Source organism: Phoca vitulina, unplaced genomic scaffold (genome assembly GCF_004348235.1).
Source record: "Phoca vitulina isolate PV1807 unplaced genomic scaffold, GSC_HSeal_1.0 scaffold2, whole genome shotgun sequence".
Classification (NCBI taxonomy): domain Eukaryota; kingdom Metazoa; phylum Chordata; class Mammalia; order Carnivora; family Phocidae; genus Phoca; species Phoca vitulina.
This window is the reverse complement of record NW_022589705.1, coordinates 16,140,104-16,158,110: the sequence shown is the minus strand read 5'-3', so window position 1 is coordinate 16,158,110 and position 18,007 is coordinate 16,140,104. Positions and strand designations below refer to the sequence as shown.

General features: G+C 38.2%; 1 pseudogene; it reads right to left on the bottom strand.

Annotated features, from left to right (window-relative positions):
* Positions 1 to 5,126: 5,126 nt before the first annotated feature.
* Positions 5,127 to 13,689, bottom strand: LOC116641744 (annotated as a pseudogene).
* Positions 13,690 to 18,007: the final 4,318 nt, after the last annotated feature.

The following is an 18,007-nucleotide window of genomic DNA, read 5'->3' as shown; positions in this document are numbered from 1 at the left end:
TATATCAATTCACACTTGCCGTGATGACAAATGTACTCAAATTCTATGTTATTCCTTCACATTTTTTCTGTATTTCTTTTTTTCTCAGGCTATTTTCCCCCCCTCTTCTAACATGGCATTTACATATATTTTTTAAGGTTACCCTAGAAATGAACAAATCACACTCACCTTATCATGAATGAGATTGTTCTACAATTTTATATCTTTTAATGCTTTTGCCAGGTTTTTATATTAAGGATATACCAGTCTCATCAAACAAGTTGGCAGATGTTTTTCTTCCCCCTTTATTTTCTTAAAGCCTTTGTGTAAAAGTTTCTCAAATATCTGCTAGTGTTCAGCATTAAAAAAATATCCGATTCTTGAGATTTTGTTTGTTTTTATTTTTAAAGTAAATTTTCATTCAATTTCTTTAATTAGAGATGAAGAACTCAGGTTTTGATTTATCTTAGGTCTATATTTGTAAGTTTGTTTTTCAAGGAATCTATCTCATAAGTTGGTTAATTCATTGGTATAAAGTTGTTCTCATATTCCCTTGCTTTCTTTTTAAATTCTGTAAGATATGTAATGATATTCCATTTAATTTTTCTTTTTTTCTTATGTTATTTAATCACCATACATTACATCATTAGTTTTTTTAAAATTTTTTATTGTTATGTTAATCACCATACATTACATCATTAGTTTTTGATGTAGTGTTCCATGATTCATTGTTTGCTTATAACACCCAGTGCTCCATTCCTCTTTAATACTCATCACCAGGCTAACCCATCCCCCCACCCCCCTCCCCTCTGGAACCCTCAGTTTGTTCCTCAGAGTCCATAGTCTCTCATGGGTCGTCTCCCCCTCCAATTTCCCCCCCTCATTCTTCCCTTCCTGCTATCTTCTTCTTCTTCTTTTTTTTTTTTTTTTAACATATAATGTATTATTTGTTTCAGAGGTACAGGTCTGTGATTCAACAGTCTTACACAATTCACAGCGCTCACCATAGCACATTTAATTTTTCTAATGTTTGTAATTTCTTTCTCTACTAAAGTTTTGAGATTTGTATTAATATTTTCAAAGAAATAACTTTTTGATACACTTATTTCCTCCTGTTTTTGTCTTCCTAATTGATTTATACTATAATCTTTATTTTGTCCTTCCTTCTACTTACTTTGGGTTAAATTACTTCCTTTTTTACTACTTTTTAGGGTAGTAAGTATCTCAGGTCACTGATTTTTATAATTTTCTTTTCTATTATAGGTATTTAAAACTACAAATTTCTCTCCAAATCATGCATCCCCAGAATAAATTCCTCTTGGTAATGATGTGTATTATCCATTTCATACATCTCTGGATATTACCTGCTAATATTTTTCAGGATTAAAATGTCTATTTTCATTTCCTTTTACAAAAGGAATACATATATGTAAATGTAAATATATACTTGTTAACTGGGAGCGAATTAAAAGGAAATGACAGGCTAGTAATGTTGAAATTTTAGAGCATAGTGGAGAGTAATTGAAGTCTTCATCTTGTGCCAGAAAAACTGACAATAAGAAGTAAGAGTATATTTTGTTTTATATTTTTCTAGGAGTCCCCACTAGTGTTAGATTTCTTCACTTAAAGGGCATTTCCAGTGGTGCCTGGGTGGCTCAGTTGGTTAAGCATCAGACTCTTGGTTTCCGCTCAGGTCACGATCTCAGCGTGGTGAGATCTGAGATCGAGTACCTTGGACTCAAGAGTCTGCTTGAGATTCTCTCCCTCTCTCTCCTCCTCTGCCCCTAACCTCCCCACCTCAATAAATAAATGAATAAATAAATAAATAAATAAATAAATAAATAAATAAATAAAATCTTTTTAAAAATTTTTATTTATTTATTTGAGAGAGAGTGAGAACGACAGAGATCACAGAGGGACAAGGAGAAGCAGACTTGCCACTGAGCAGGGAGCCCGATGTGGGGCTCGATCCCAGGACCCTGAGATCATGACCTGAGCTGAAGGCAGACGCTTAACCAACTGAGCCACCCAGGTACCCCGAAGTCTTTTTTTAAGGGCATTTCCAATTCTGTCTGCAGCTGGAACCCAGGGTGCACTAACAAACTAAAAGTTCCATATATCACCATTCATGTATTTTAGAAATGGGCAAAAGAGGGAGAAAAAGAAGAAGTCCTCTTCTACAATAGTCTGAGTGTATGAAGTGCTACTCTTCCCAACATTAAAGGGAATATCAAGTTATAAAGCATTCAAAGTTGCATAATAACATTAATTTTCCATACATATGTTTACATCTTTAGCTTACGATTTCAATCTAAGGTGCCTCTATGATTCTTTTTGTAGCTAATTTTAACATAATAATTAGAATTGATGTGTAACTACACCAGATCTCAGCTGCTCCTACAGGGTACACTTGTGTACACTGTAATTACGACTTATACTAAACATACCAAATGAGAACATGAAAAACTTATTATGTACTTAATTACACACATGCCATTTAATCATTTTTTTTCTAAAACTAGGCAATATCTGTTTCTAAAAAAAACATCAGGGAAATAAAACTATCAAATGATACACTGGCAACAGGTGGACTTTCCAGCTGTGATTGCTTAATAGTTTTTTTAAAAAATAGTATAATATAGTTTTTCATACTAATTGTTTTCTCTATCCTCTCACATTCCGGATGTCAAGAAAAGCCTTTAACTATATTTGTACTATTATCATTGCATTACAGATATTGGTTACCTAATTATCATGTCAATTAACTATACTGCACTTCTTTAAGGTAGGGAGCATATTTTTCTCATCATTGAACACCCCCACCCCCAATGCCTTGCCAAGTGCTGGCAGAAATTAAGTCCTGAATAAGAGTATTGTACAAATGGGAAATTAACAAAGTAGGAGAAGGTAGTTAATCATGTCCTGAAAGCTTAGAAGCTCTTCCAGGCAGAGAAATGGACCAAGGGCATTTGAGGTAGAGAAAGTTGTTTGCAAAGGCATGTAGATTTTATTCATTTATTCAACAAATATTTATTGAGCCCATTATACATGCTAGACTTTGGGATATAATCTAAGGCAATAACATATATGGTCCCAGCTTCCAAGAAGCTTATGGTGTATGAAAAAAAATGTGTGCAGCTAATAAATCACTCAAAAATGTGTTCCTATAAGCTGAAATAAGTGTATAAAGCAATATCAGTATATATAATAAATGGAATTAATGCCTTCTCCTGAGTTAATTGAGCATGTTTTATAATCCTAATTTGTCTCTACTGTGGAATTATTTATAACTTAAAAAAATTAGTAGTCATTCCTAGGGTTGAAGCCCTTTCATATAGTGTTACATTATATGTTATGTAACATTGGTGCTGTCTACTTATGTATATTATATCACTTAATGTGTAGAGCAAGATGCTCACAACTAAAAATATCAGTTCTTCCCTCCAAACCCATGTGCTATTTAGGTCATACATTTTACTTTTAACATATGCTTTAAGCATACAATATATCACTATTTTTGCTTTGAAATCTCTGCTTTTATTCATTTATTCCATATCAGAGTTCATCCTTTTTAGTTTATCCACATTTCTGTCTGGTTTCATAGTCCTTCTGCCTGAAGAATTTTCCTTAAGATATCTTGCGGTGCAAGTCTACTAGAAATAATTTGTGAGTGAGTGTGTGTGTGTATAAAGTAGATATTTTTTCCCTCACTTTGACAGATATTTGGGGGTGTATAGAATCTTATGTGGGCATTTTTGATTTATTTATTTTGCAACACTAAATATAACAATTCGGTGTATCTGGCTTGCATGACTCCAGATGAGAAATGTGCTGTAGTTCTTTGGTTCTCTTTATGTAACGTGTCTTTTTTCTCTGGCTGCCTTCAAGTTTTCCCCATTTTCATTTATTTTCAGCAGTTTGAATATAACAGGTAGGTGTGAGGCATGTCTCTGTGTGTGTGTCTGTCACTAATTTGGGGAAAATTTTTGCCATTATTTCTTCAATTATTTCTCCTCTCCCTTTTCTTTTTCTTCTCCCTCTGGGATTCCAAGAATACATTTACTAAACCAGTTAATATTGTCCAACAGCACTTGGATCCTCTGTTTGATTTTCATACTTTTTTTTGTTTTGTTTTTTCACCTACCTATCTTTGAGGTCATTAATTTTTTTTTTCTTTTCTTTTTTTGTGTGGGGGGTTACATTGAGCATAGAGAGTATTTTTAATTGGTTGTATTGGGCATAAGCATGTTGAAGACATTCCTTATCTTTGTTACTGTTTTTTGTTTCTAGCTTTTTCATTTGTTTCTTTCTTATAGATTCCACTTCTCTTCTAAAATTACCCATTTCATCTTGCATGCTGTCCACCTTTTGCATTAGAGATTTTATCATATTACAGTAGAATCTCGAATAAGTTGGGGTTGGGGCACCAACCCCCTGTGCAGTCAAAAATCCCATATAACTTTTGACTCCCCCCAAGAGTCTATTGTGATTTTTTTATTTGTAAATTCTTTTTTTTTTTAAGAATTTATTTCTTTATTTGACAGAGAGAGACACAGCGAGAGAGGGAACACAAGCAGGGGGTGTGGGAGAGGGAGAAGCAGGCCTCCTGCAGAGCAGGGAGCCTGATGGGGTGCTTGATCCCAGGACCCTGGGATCCTGAACTGAGCCTAAGGCAGACACTCAATAACTGAGCCACCCAGGCACCCCTATTTGTAAATTCTTTATTTTGGCTAATATTGACTGCAATCACCACTACCACGGATTTATTATGGTTGAGAGGAGCTATTCACTAGCTATTCTGCTGTTATTAAACACTAAAAATTAGGAGAAAACTGGAGGTTATTTGGAATGGGATAAGGAGAGGAGAGCAGAACCTCAAGGGAGAACATGAAGTCCTACCCAGTCTTGTTATCCGAAATGAGTAACTGCGTCAGATCTAACTTAAGTGCCAGCTTCTCCAAAAAGGTTTTCAGAAAAAGGTCGCATAACGGTTATTCACTGGACAAAAAATGTTTATGTTTCTAGAAAAGGTCTTGACATGAAAGACCCAACTTAAGAACAATTATACATAGCACCATGACAGAGCTGGGCTCATGGCAGCCTGGCACCAATTAAAATGCTACTGTGGACACAGAAATCTGTAGGGGCTAGCCCTCACTCACAGATATATGTGATGTTTCACAGCGTAGAGATGTAGATGGTTCTCTCTTCTGTATGTAGATGTCATCTGGAGGAGACTTCTTCCTACTGCCACATTCAAGGAATTTCTTAATTGTAGGGATATTGCTTATTTTCACTGTGAACTCCTGGAGGTGCAGACAGGATAGTGGGGACTTTCTCTTCTAGAGCCAAAATGATTTGGAGCAGAATCATGTCCACAAGTCTCAGCTGATTTCCAATAAGAAATCGTTTGCCATGATCCCTTAAGACCTTTTCAAACTCAGACATGCATCTAATTATAGCCTTCTAGGCCATGTTAACCGGTTGTTTTTGTTGATCATCTGGTTTCAGGAAAGGATGCATGATAATCAGTTCCAGCAGATCTAGCGTCCCTTCCATGTGCAGGTCAATGAGGGTTCTCTCCTTGAGGTCCTCCCCGAAAGAGATGGTGCTTTCCCACTATGTAGTGAAGAATGCTTCCTATCAGCACCAACTTCATTCTGTCAATTTCACCCATTGGCATGTGTTGAAACAGCAGGTGGTTACCATCTTGCAACTTTTGCAACTGTTCTTCTGTTTCTAAGAATACTTCATCCAACTCGACTCCAGTGGCAGCTAAAACCCATCTTGTGGATTCCATCAGGTCTCTTCTGTTCGGATAGTGGAGCTTGGGCTTCCCCGCCCTGATGGCTTTTCAGGCTTCCTGGAGTCCATGTGGAGCACCCAGAGCCACCCAATGTGTTCTGCAAGCAATCTGCTGCCCAATAGCCTATTGTTGACTGGAAGTCTTACCAATTGCATAAATAGCTGATTAACACATATTGTGTATGCTATATACGTTATATACTGTATTAGAATAAAGTAAGCTGGACAAAAGAAAATGATTTAAGAAAATCATAAGGAAGAGAAAATATTTTATAGTACTGTACTGTATTTTTTAAAAAAATCCATGTAAATGTGGATCCATATAGTTCAAACCCATGCTATTCAAGGGTAAACTGTATAACATTGATTTTAACATTCTGCTCATAGCTTTTCAATATATATCTCAAATATGAGCCTAGTTCTATTGATTATCTTTGTCTCTTGGAAATGCATTGTCCATTATTTGCTTTTTCATAAACCTTGTAATCTTTTGTAGAAAGAAACTAAACATTCTATATAAGAGAGTAGATACTGAGGTAAACAATATTTGGGGGCGCTAGAAATTAGCATTCCTTTCCTTCTGCTAGACCTTTATTGTGTGGATTTGAAGCAATCTAAAGAGAAGTGGTTGCTATTGCTACCCTCAGGGCACTTGGTCACCTAATTCCTCTAGAGATAATGTGTGTTCAGGGTGGGAGTGGCCTTCTTTATGGTTTTATCATTTCTGATTCATCCTCAGCTGTAGATCTTCCCCTTGAGGTGTGCCTGAGAGAGAGTTCCTCTCCAGTCTTGCTCTATCCTGGTCCTCTTCCAGGAGAACTGTTGACCTGTTACTCATTAACTTTTAGTCTGGTAGTAGAGTGTACTCACCCCTCTCCAGCTGTAATTCTGTACAAGCATGTATTCTGATCCTTCCCTTACTGTTTTTTCACTAGTGTTCACTAATGCCCTGAAAGCTGTGGTGTTTACCGCTCTTCTACCACAGTAAGTTCTGTAGGGGCAGATGGGGAAGGAGTATTCAAATGGGGCTTGTGCTTCTCTTGCTGACACTGCCATTCCTCTTCCCTAACCCTGCACCATGAGGGACTCTTCCTCAGAACTTTCACCAGTCTTTTTGTGAATATCTTATGAGGTGCATGTAGAAAAACCTGCAAGTAGGTGTGACCTCCCCCCATACACACAGCACCTGAGGCCTCCAAACTCACACTAACATGCTATCTGCAGCTAATTTGTTAGCATCTCAAGCTGCATTCTTCTTATCAGTACTTGGCTACATCATCCCAGGTGAAGAAGTGCTCATGTCCTATCTTTTCCCGCAGTCTTTAATCTCTCCTCAGATTTTGCATTAGTTGGTTGTGCCATGACCTCAGTTCTTTGGTTCAGGAAAAGTTATGAACTTGCATTTTGCCTGGATTTTTTGTTTTTGTCAAGGTGATAGCAGCACTCTTTCCACCTCTCTTTAATCCAAGAAGAAACTGGAAAGCCAAAATCATAATTCTTAAGGTGATATTTGAAAGATGAGTAAGAGTTTACTAGTGAAAGGGGGGAGGCCAGAAGAGATTTCCAGGTAAAAGAAACATCATGGTAGCGTTATGAAGGAGCATGATATTTACAGTGAATGAAAAAGGAGCAATGAGAGCAAGGTGGTTGAGCATAGATAATGAATATAAAGATGGGACTGTGGGAGACTGGAGAAGTAGAGCAGGTCACGCCATGCCTACACCTTGTTTAATCCTTATCCTAGGAACAGCAGGAATTCTATAATGTATTGTGAGCAATTTTCAGAGTTTCGTTTTGAAATATTTATCCTGGGTACACCCTGGAAAGCTAATTAAAAATCATGTGGGCAGACCGATGGGGAGATACCACAGTTGTCCAGGTAGAACAAGATGGACCCTTGGAATAGAGAAATAGGAGTGGGTATGGAAGAAAGACCTCTCCTGAAAATAAAAGGAGAAAGAAAGAAAAATGAAAGAAAGGTAGACTTTTTGAAGAGTCTGACACATATGGAGAATGGTGAGTTCAGGGTGGCTATTACACAGGTTTACGATAGGACTTTTAGGAAATTAGGCTGGAAATGAATTAAGATGAAACCGTGAAAGACCATGTAGGCTGCACTATGAAGGTTGTATTGATTTCTTCTATATGTACTAACTAGATCACAATAGGCTTTAAGCTGAGCTGTGACATGATCATATTAGATTTGGGGAGATACGACTTAAATCACTAAGCCATGATCTATGTAGATGGGACATTATTACATTCTGAACAGTAAATGCAACATTTTCAGCCTGTGTTCGTATGAACATATATTAGAATGGTAAAACTAGACAATAATTGTCTTTACAAACAAATGAATAAGCTATTAAGACAAAGAAAATTTAGTTTTCTTACCACCATCCACTGAGCAAAATAATCTGTCAGTAAAATATATTACTCATGAAATAGGAATCATATTCAACATAAAAGTTGATTTGAAGATAATGAAAACGAACCAACTGATAGATCAAAAAGTGGTTATATCTGACAATTTACCTTTTGTTTTCATGGTTCAAGTAAGACGTAAATGAAAAATTCATTATATTTTGTATCATAGCAAATTTATAAATCCTGGTTTAAAAGATAAGCATTCATTACATGTCATTTTCCTAGTTTTTAAATGTTATTTTCTTGATAGAGTCACCCATCCAGCCACTTACGTATTTAAGTTCTCAATGAGCACACATTGGGCCCTGAAAACGTGCTTGGTACTGTGGATGCAGGGATTCCAAAAAATTAGATGACATACATTGTGTTTTCAAAGAGTGTCCAAAAAAGAAACAGACATTGCAGCGCACTGGAGTTACAAGCTGAAAAGTACAAAGTAAGGATGAAGTACCAGTGACACTGTACGAAGCAGGTTGGGGGCTTTATAATAAAGGAAATGAGGCAAGACTTCTTGATATGAGTCATCATGCATTTAGTTCAAATCATTTCAGCAAAGCGTTAATAATTACTCTGTACCAGGCCCTATGCTCAGTGTTTGGGCTACAGATATTGATAAGATATAGTCAGTGATTTCAAGAAACTAATAATCTAATGAGAAAGACTAATATTGTAACACCCAACTATCGTATCAAATTCTAGTAACAGTATAAACTAATCCAAAATGAGAGTTGGAATGAGGATTCACTGAGGAAATAATTAGGAATGAGAACTGAAGGGTAAATAACGTCAGGAGGAGTGAAATGTTAGATCAGTACTTCCTGGCAGAGGACAGAGCATGACAAAGGGCAGACAAATTAGCCTTTACTTTGTGCTCCCAGGGACACTCTCTGATGCATAATTTACATGCAGTGCCCTGCAATCATTCTAAGGAATAGGCATTACCACTTCCCTTTAGAGGTGTGAAATCTCTGACCCAAAGAGGTAGGTAGCTTTTCTAAGATATGTCAGGCTGCTAGGCTGTCTGAGGCTATCTTGTTTAAACACCCATGTTCTCAAACACGTGATAATGAGTGAAATGATATGGTGTATCAGAGAATTGTAGGCAGCTTAGCATGGATAAACCATATGCAAGAATATGCATATTTCTCTTCTCTTCGTATGTTACCATTCCCATTTGGGTTTTTTCTTTTTTTTTTTTTTTTTGGTTTTGACTACTCCTTCTTTCAGGCTTGTCATCGGAACCCCATCTCCACCAGCCTGCCACATATTGACAGACAGCAAACCTTACCTAATCTGCCTTACTTGGGGATATGAGTAGCTAGATGGAACACCAAGGAGGATTGCTTTATGGATCCCAAGTACCACAACCATTGCTTCTGGTCCCATCTGAATGTTGTCTCCTCTGGCTCGACTGAAGCTTTGCTCGTCGGATTTGGAAATGCCTCTCGCTACAGACTCATGTTCTGGGCCCCAGTGGTTATTCTTGCTATTTTTAGATCCTTTCCCTTACTAGCCTGCTACCCTGATGCCCATCCTTTTCCACTACTCCCTGTGACAACGAACTCAACCAACTGTTTTCCCAACTCAAGTGGAAGAAGTTTCTTTCTCCAATTATATCACCTCAGTGGGGACAAAGAATATTTTCCATTTCTTTCTTAAGCCATAAATTAATGTTAATAAATCTGAGTTCTCACCTTGGTTGTTAGGCCCTATCTAATTCTGCTTTTATTCAGATATTTACAAACTGCAATTTGGTCAGTAATTTTAACATCCCCAATTAGCTAAGTATAGTCAAATCAAAGAGTATTTTTAACTTAGCATTTTGTCCCTTTAGATTCTGAAGCCTGAAATTATCCTTTCCTCTTTTTAAAAACTGACCCATCTGGCCCTCAATGGACTCCAGAGTTTGCAGAACAAAAAGATACCCTAGTCACTTAAAAATGAAAGAAAAATGAAGTCTGCCTTTCCTACCATCAAAATCGTTTTACCCTACTAATCAGAGAATCCCGTGTCACAGAGCCCCTAACTACTTAATAAACTTCTCTCAAATTTTGTTAAAAATTCTCTGTTCTCGGGCGCCTGGGTGGCTCAGTTGGTTAAGCGACTGCCTTCGGCTCAGGTCATGATCCTGGAGTCCCGGGATCGAGTCCCACATCGGGCTCCCTGCTTGGCGGGGAGTCTGCTTCTCCCTCTGACCCTCCTCCCTCTCATGCTCTCTGTCTCTCATTCTCTCTCTAGCAAATAAATAAAATCTTAAAAAAAAAAAAATTCTCTGTTCTCTTCCTCTATTTGAACTGTACTCTTTGAATTCATTTCTGTTTTCTACATTACATCCTTTTTTCCTTAACTAGGACCATTGTCTATTGCTTTGTCACTAGCAGTTTTATCATTAAGTACAATATTCGTGTGTGTGTGTGTGTGTGTGTGTGTGTAGGCTTTTCACAAGCCAATCCCCCCTAATCTATCAAAAAGTATCAGAAGGCATAAAAAATAATATTCAGAACCATCAAACTTGTCATACATTATGATTTTAAATTTATTCAGAAAACATAAAAAACAACCTTGATGTGACTTACGCTACACAAGGCCCTGCCTGCTACTTGAGACCAAACATACATTACAAAAACCCAATCAAGTTCAGCACATATATGTTACAATTCTGTAAGCACTTAACTTTAGGTATTCTCCCCATAACTTCAGCTGTTCTTGGACCTTATTTTCATATAAAACAAACACATAAAATCCATAAAATTATAGGGAAAGTGAGATTTGATGTAAATTTTCAAGTATCTGAATGAAGCAAAATATAGCTGGCTGGTAACTTCCAATTTTGCATTCGTTGTGATTGAATGATCACCATATAGATAAAAGCCTACATTCACTCACAACAGATTAAATTTAGCAGAAAACAGCCTATTTCCCTGTTCTTTTTTTCTACTCATTTTGAAGCATTTTTATATCCTATAATTTTCTGTTATGTAATAAATCTCCATCACCTTTTATTAAAACATATATAATATATATATAGTTTCTCAAATAACAAATATAGCCAATTTTAATCGTAAATCTGAAAAATGTCTTCCTGTTAGAAAAAGTAGAAGGCATTCCATGAGGACATAATAACAGTTCAGAAGTCTCAGAAACTGGGTTCTCATGATAAAAGTTCTAATAAAAAGTTGAGTGGTGCCTGGGTGACTCAGTCCGTGGAGCGTCTGCCTTCAGCTCAGGTCATGATCTCAGGGTCCTGGGCTCCAGCAGTGTCAGGCTCCCTACTCAGTGGGGAGTCTGCTCCTCCTTCTCCCTCTGCCCCTCTTCCCTGCTCGTGCACACGCACACACTCTCTCTCAAATAAATAAATAAAAATCTTTAATAAAAAAATTGAGAATTTCAGCTCTAGGGAAGAACTACTTATAATCATTTTTTCAGATTATACTGACATGTGAATATACTGTCTTCCTCCACTGTATAGAGTCTACCCAGTCTAGAAAAAACACCTCTCACTAATCAATTTTATGCCAAAAAAAGAAAACTATAATGAAAACAACCCATTTTATAATAATATTTTACTTCATTTTTATCAAGACTGATACCATTCTGCTCTCGGCATTATGGCTCATCCTAGAAATATTGCTGCATAAGATCTATCACAAACTTAACAGCTTAAAATAATACACGTTTATTATCTCACAATTTCAGTGTTTCAAGAACCTAGGCACAGCTTAACTGGGTTCTCACAGCTTGGGGTCTCACATGCTGCAATCAAGGGGGCAAGTAGACTTCATTCTCATCTGGAGAGCTGACGAGGGAAGAATCCACGTCCCAGTTCATCCAACTGTTAGAAGAATTCATTTCCTTGCAGCTGTGTGACTGAGGGCCCTTGCTTCTTACTGGCTGTCAGTGGACGTCCACCTTCAGGTTCCAGAGGCTGCTCCAGTTCCCTACTATGTGGCCCTCTTTGCAGGCAGTTCACAGTGTGGTTGTTTGCTTCCTCAAGCCCAGCAGGAGAATTTCCTGTATACTGATCTGCTAAAATGGAATTTCACAGAACATAATATAATCTTGGGAAAGACGTCTCACCACCTTTGCCATATAATGTAACCTAATCCAGGATATGTGATATCCCATCACTTTTTTCCCTATTCTACTTTCTACAAGCAAAACAGAAGTCCTGTTCCACTCAAGGGGATGAGAGTATATGGGATTTAACACCAGGAGATGGAACTCATGAAAGCCACCTTAGAATTCCCCCTACCACACTTCTCTAATGTCCCATCGATTTTTCCTGGAGAGGTCAAAGCCACACCCTGTTTTAAGGATGAATTTTTAATATGTGCTTATAATTCTACCAGTAGAAAGATTGTCTTTCAACTTACATAAACCCTGAAATTTCTCAGTAAAATGTTACCCCATTTGATCACAGTGTATTTTCACAAACAATAAAACCAAAAGGTGAAGTCCTTTATCTGTAAGGAAATGAATTTAGCAAAGTTATTTTAGAAGAACTTTCACATTCAAAGTTTAACTTAGGACCAGTTTCTCCTTGGCTAATTTTTCATGGGAGTACAATGGAGACAAAACTTTTGCAATGGGATGCTCCCTCACATTGGAAATGTTTGTCATTTATCTAATTCCCTCGGTTTGGAGGCCTTAGAGATCTAATTTTTTCCAGTGATTTCTTCTATCTTGGAAGGTAGAGCTACTCACAGAGGCGCCATTTTGTCCTTAATTTCCCTCTTATCCCCTTAGTCTCTCTGACCACACTTAATTTCTCAACTGAGGATTGGAAGCAGGACTCAGGTCAGGCGCCAGAGCTTTTAATTTAAAGTTTGAACGTTCTTTGCTAATGTATTTAACTATCATCATTTCCTATCATCATTTTCTAATGCCCAGCTTGTGGAATTGGTTGTAGTAATCAAGAATGGGGTCTGCCCCCAACCTTTGTAACCTCCTTAAGATTCACAGTTATTTTGTCTGTTACTGACAGATAAAGATGAGCTCCCCCACTGCCCGGCCCCAATCCTGGCCCTTCTTCCTACCCGTGTAAAGTCCTCAGGGGCCTTGAACTATGTATGTTTGCTGCTTTTCGTGAATTCCCAACTGCCTGAATGGTCTGGGCAAAAACATCTCAGGGATGGATGGCTAATGTGGTGCTCCATGGTCTATTTTAATTATCCCAATATTTTAACCATAATCTTGGCAAAATGCTATCTAAGAATTTTCTTTTTTTTTCTTTTTTTTCTGGTACCAAATTACTTTATTTTAAGAATGGTACAAATGAAAGAAATTAAGTAGATGTTCTGGTACAACTTATAGAAAAGGTAAAGGTAACCCCAACATGCATGCATGCCTTGGTGACACCAGGGAAGTCACCCTTGTGGCTATGGGAAGACAGCCTAAGGCTTAGCTCTCACTATCACTGTTTCCCAAGGTGTGCTTGTCAAAGAGATACTCTGCCATGCCAGATTCGGGAGCCCCCATCTTGCACAGGTTGATTACATGGTCACCCAATTCTTTGATGGATTTCACCTGCTCATTCAGGTAGACATCCAACTGTAGGCCTTTAAATAAAATCTTATGGGATTTTTGTCCTGGTACCCCAATTTGTGGCTTTATCATCTTATGTTGGAAAGGCTATCTTTCCTCCATTGAATTATTTTTGCACTTTGGTCAAAAAATTACTTAGACATATCTGTGTCTATTTCTGGTTCTCTATTTTTTTCTACTGGTTTATTTATCTGGTCTTCTAACAATGTCATAGTGTTGATTACTGTAGCTATATAATAAGTCTTACAACCAGGTAAATCAATTCTCCCACTTCCTTCTTGTTTTTCAAAATTGTTTTAGCTACTCCAGTTGCTTGATTTTCAGTATAAATTTTGGAATAATCTTGTGCATACTTGAAAAATGTCTTGTTTGAATTTGAATTAAACCTATATATCAATTTGGGGAGGTTTGGCAACTTTGGTATGTTGATGCTTCAATCCATGAACACAGTACGTCTATTTTTTATATTTTCTTTGATATCTTTCAATGTGGTGTAGTTTTCAGCTTACAAATCCTGTACATATTTTGATAGATTTACACACCTAAGGATTTCATTTTTCAAGAGTGTTAAATGATATTGTATTTTTAATTCCAGGATCCATGTGTTCATTGCTAGTATATAGGAATACAGTTGATTTCTGTATGTTAATTTTATATCTTTCAACTTTACTCAATTAATTTATTAGATCTAGGATTTTTATTTTTATAGGTTCTTTTGGAGTTTCTATGTGGACAGTCATCTTACCTTCCTTTTTAATCTGTGTCTCCTTGTATCTGTGTTTGCTCCTTTTCTTATAGTATACCTAAGTTTTATTGAATTAAGATCCACCTCAATCTAAGTGAACTCATCTACTTGGTTATATCTATAAAGACCCTATTTCCAAATAAAGGCATATTCTGAGGTTCTGAGTGAACATGGATTTTATGCAACAGAACTAGATATATCCCCTCCTCAAAAAAAAAAAAAAGCTTGCTCTCTCCACCCAAAGGAATATGAAAGGGGAAGTTTAGCAAGGCAGAAAACTTTGCAACAATAACTGCTCCAGTCCAACCAAAACCTTTTGGCCCTATATCCATTGACACAATGAAAGCCTGAGTAAGGACAAATAAGGTAAACTTCTACCCTTATCAGGTTGTAACAGGCTCCCCATTATTCCTACTGGAATAGTGTCAGAGAGGACGAATTAGAGAACTGGAACTTTTAATCTCTACTGGCTGGTAATGAGGCCTTCCCTGTACCCCCACCTCACCTGTGTTGTCAAGGGAAGCCCATGGGAGCCTGAATTTCCACTTCCTACTGGTAGTAGAGAGGCTCCCATCTTTCTCCACTGGGGGGGGGTGTCAGAGGTTCAATGGAGAGTGAAGATGTTCATCATTGCACAGCAGGACACCACTTCGCCATATCAGTGGAGACTGAGAGGGAGGGGATCCTGATTTCCCTATCCCTGTAACAAGGTGTCCCCCCCCCCAGATGATCTGCTCTCTTCTTTTGACCTTTCAGAATCTCCTTATATTTGCTTTACCTAAAATGTATAGGGTTTTTCAGTTGTGCTTGGGAGCAATAGGAAAAAGTAGCTCTACTCCATCTTCCCAGTAGCTCACAAGTCATTCCAAATTGTAAACTCAGGAGGAGTTTTAGAAAATTTTGCTGTTTAATTTCCATCTTTAACTTTTTCTTTTCCTCAAGAAATTTTTAGGGAAGACATGGTAAAAAAAAAAAAAAAAGCAAAATAAAGTAAAAATATAATAGACTGCATGATGTGCCCCTTTCAGATGTTCAGCACAGGTGGTCTTGCCGATCATGGTTCCAACCCAGGTGCATAATACTCCATGCCAGTCAGTGGTCAATGGAGGGTTTTTTTTTGTTGTTTTTTTTAAGATCTTATTTATTTATTTGACAGAAAGAGAGAGAGTGCATAAGCAGGGGGAGTGGCAGAGGGAGAGGGAGAAGCAGGCTCCCCGCTGAGCAGGGAATCTGATATGGGCTCAATCCCAGGACCCTAGGATTATGACCTGAGCTGAAGGCAGAGAGTAGTCCAGGCAGTTATATCTAGATTGTTTCAAATTCTTACACAGGAACCCCTGAGAGGATATTTTTTTTGCCTAGTCCAGAGTTTTAGATTTCTTAAGTTTCTTTATAAACAGCAGTGATTTTTTTTATTTATACTGATTTTATCTGAGTCTGAAAGAGTAATAGCCATTCAGCAGTCTCACAAAACCCTCTGAAGGACAGACACTCAGGTTACCCCTTATGTGTGAAAGTCATATTTTCTCCTTCATGATATTGTTCTTTGTCTCTGGCAGAAACTCTCCAAAGTCTTCTTCAGATACTTAATGCAGAGGTAAATAAACTAAGGATGGCCCAATCTTAAATTACTGACCACTTTATTTGCAAAATAGGTTTTTATGATGCTTAATTTTATATGTCATTTTGACTAGATCACAGGTGCTCAGATATCTGGTTAAGCATTATTTCTGGGTGTATCTGTGAGGATATTTCTGGAAGAGATTAGTATTTGAATAGGCAGTAGACTGAGGAAAGCAGATTGACTTCCCCAATGTGGATTGACTTCATTCGATCTGTTGAGGGTCTGAATAGAACAAGAAAGCAGGGAAGGGAGAATTCTTTCTCTTTGCCTGACTGCATGAGCTGAAACACTGATCTCTTGGCCTTGGAGTAGGACTTAAGACCACCTAAACTCATGCTTCTCAAACCTTTGGACTTGGACTAGAACTTATGCCAATGGTTCTTCTGGTTCTATTCCTCTAGAGAACCCTAATACAGTTTTCATTATAATGCCATTATCGTGTGGGGTCAAGCAGGAGAAGATAACTTTGTAAGGGTAGCTTTGATGGAGACTATTATCAACTGAATGGCCCACTCTCTAAATTCATATGTTGAAGTCTCAACCCCCCAATATGTGTTTGGGAATGGAACGTTTGAGAGGCAACTAAGGAGTGCTGAGGTCATGAAGATGGGGCCCTCATGATAGGGTTACTGCCCTAATAAGAAGAGACACCAGAGGGCGCCTGGGTGGCTCCATCCCTTAAGTGTCTGCCTTCCACTCCGCTCATGATTCTGGGGTCCTGGGATGGAGCCCAGCGTTGGGCTCCCTGCTCAGCGGAGAGTCGGCTTCTCCCCATCCCTCTACCCCTCCTCACTGCTCGTCCTTCTATCTTTCTGTCTCCCTCTCGTGCATGCTCTCTCTCTCTCTCAAATAAATAATTAAAATATTTTTAAAAAGAGAGACACCTGAGAGCTTCAGCATGTAAGGGCCCAGTGAGCAGGTAGCAAGCCAGAAAGAAAGCCCTCACCAGAAACCAACCAAGATGGCAACCTGATCATAGACTTCCTGCCTCCAGAGCTGTGAGAAAATAAATTTCAGTTGTTTAAGTCACACAGTCTATGGTATTCTGGTGGGGTAGCTGGAGCTGACTAATGCAGAGCCTTTTACTTTGATAGGCTCTTTCTAGGTTCTTGGATGCCTTCATTCTGGTTGAAAGAGTATAGATCATCCCACAGTATAGCCCATTTTATCTCCTTGCCTTATGTCTTAGCTCTCATGAGATCTGATTCCCTTTCCTTGATATCTGAGTAAACTTTCCAATTTCTCCTGAATTAATTAATATAACTGTGTTAGGCCTTTGCTTCTTGTCTGGACAATGAAGTCCCTCTCTGGTCAATATTTCCTAATCTCCATCCTCTTTTGCCTCTTCTTGTTCAAATTATTGGTAGTAGGTTTAGGACTCAAATGTCTAGGAGGGCCAGCCCACACGAAGCGAATGAGATAGAAGCAAAACAATGTAGTGTCCTAGCAAATCAGAGAATGTGTGCCCCCATCAAAAAGACGCAGTTGGTACTTAGGCGCATTTTGTCAGATCCTCTACATTTTCAAGAGCATACAGAAATTCCAGTTTCTAAAGGTTAGCAACAAATTTAAAAAAAATTAAAAAGGATGGGTGTGAGCCAGTGTTATTCAGGCCAAACAACAACACAGGTCTCAAGGCCAGATTTGGCTCTTTGGCCCCCAGTTGAGGACTTCTACCATGATCGCTTTAATGATTTCTCCCAGGGGTACTAGGGGTTAGTTAGTCTTCGAATTGTTCTCCTGGTGGCTCCTGTTAATATCCCTTAGCTACCCCTGGAGATCAGGCCAATTTAAGTCCTGCTTATGGTGGAATCCTGGCGTAGGTCCTTTTTTTAGCTCCGTCTGCCAAACAGCAACCCCCTCCCCTCCTCCCCGCCCCCCCC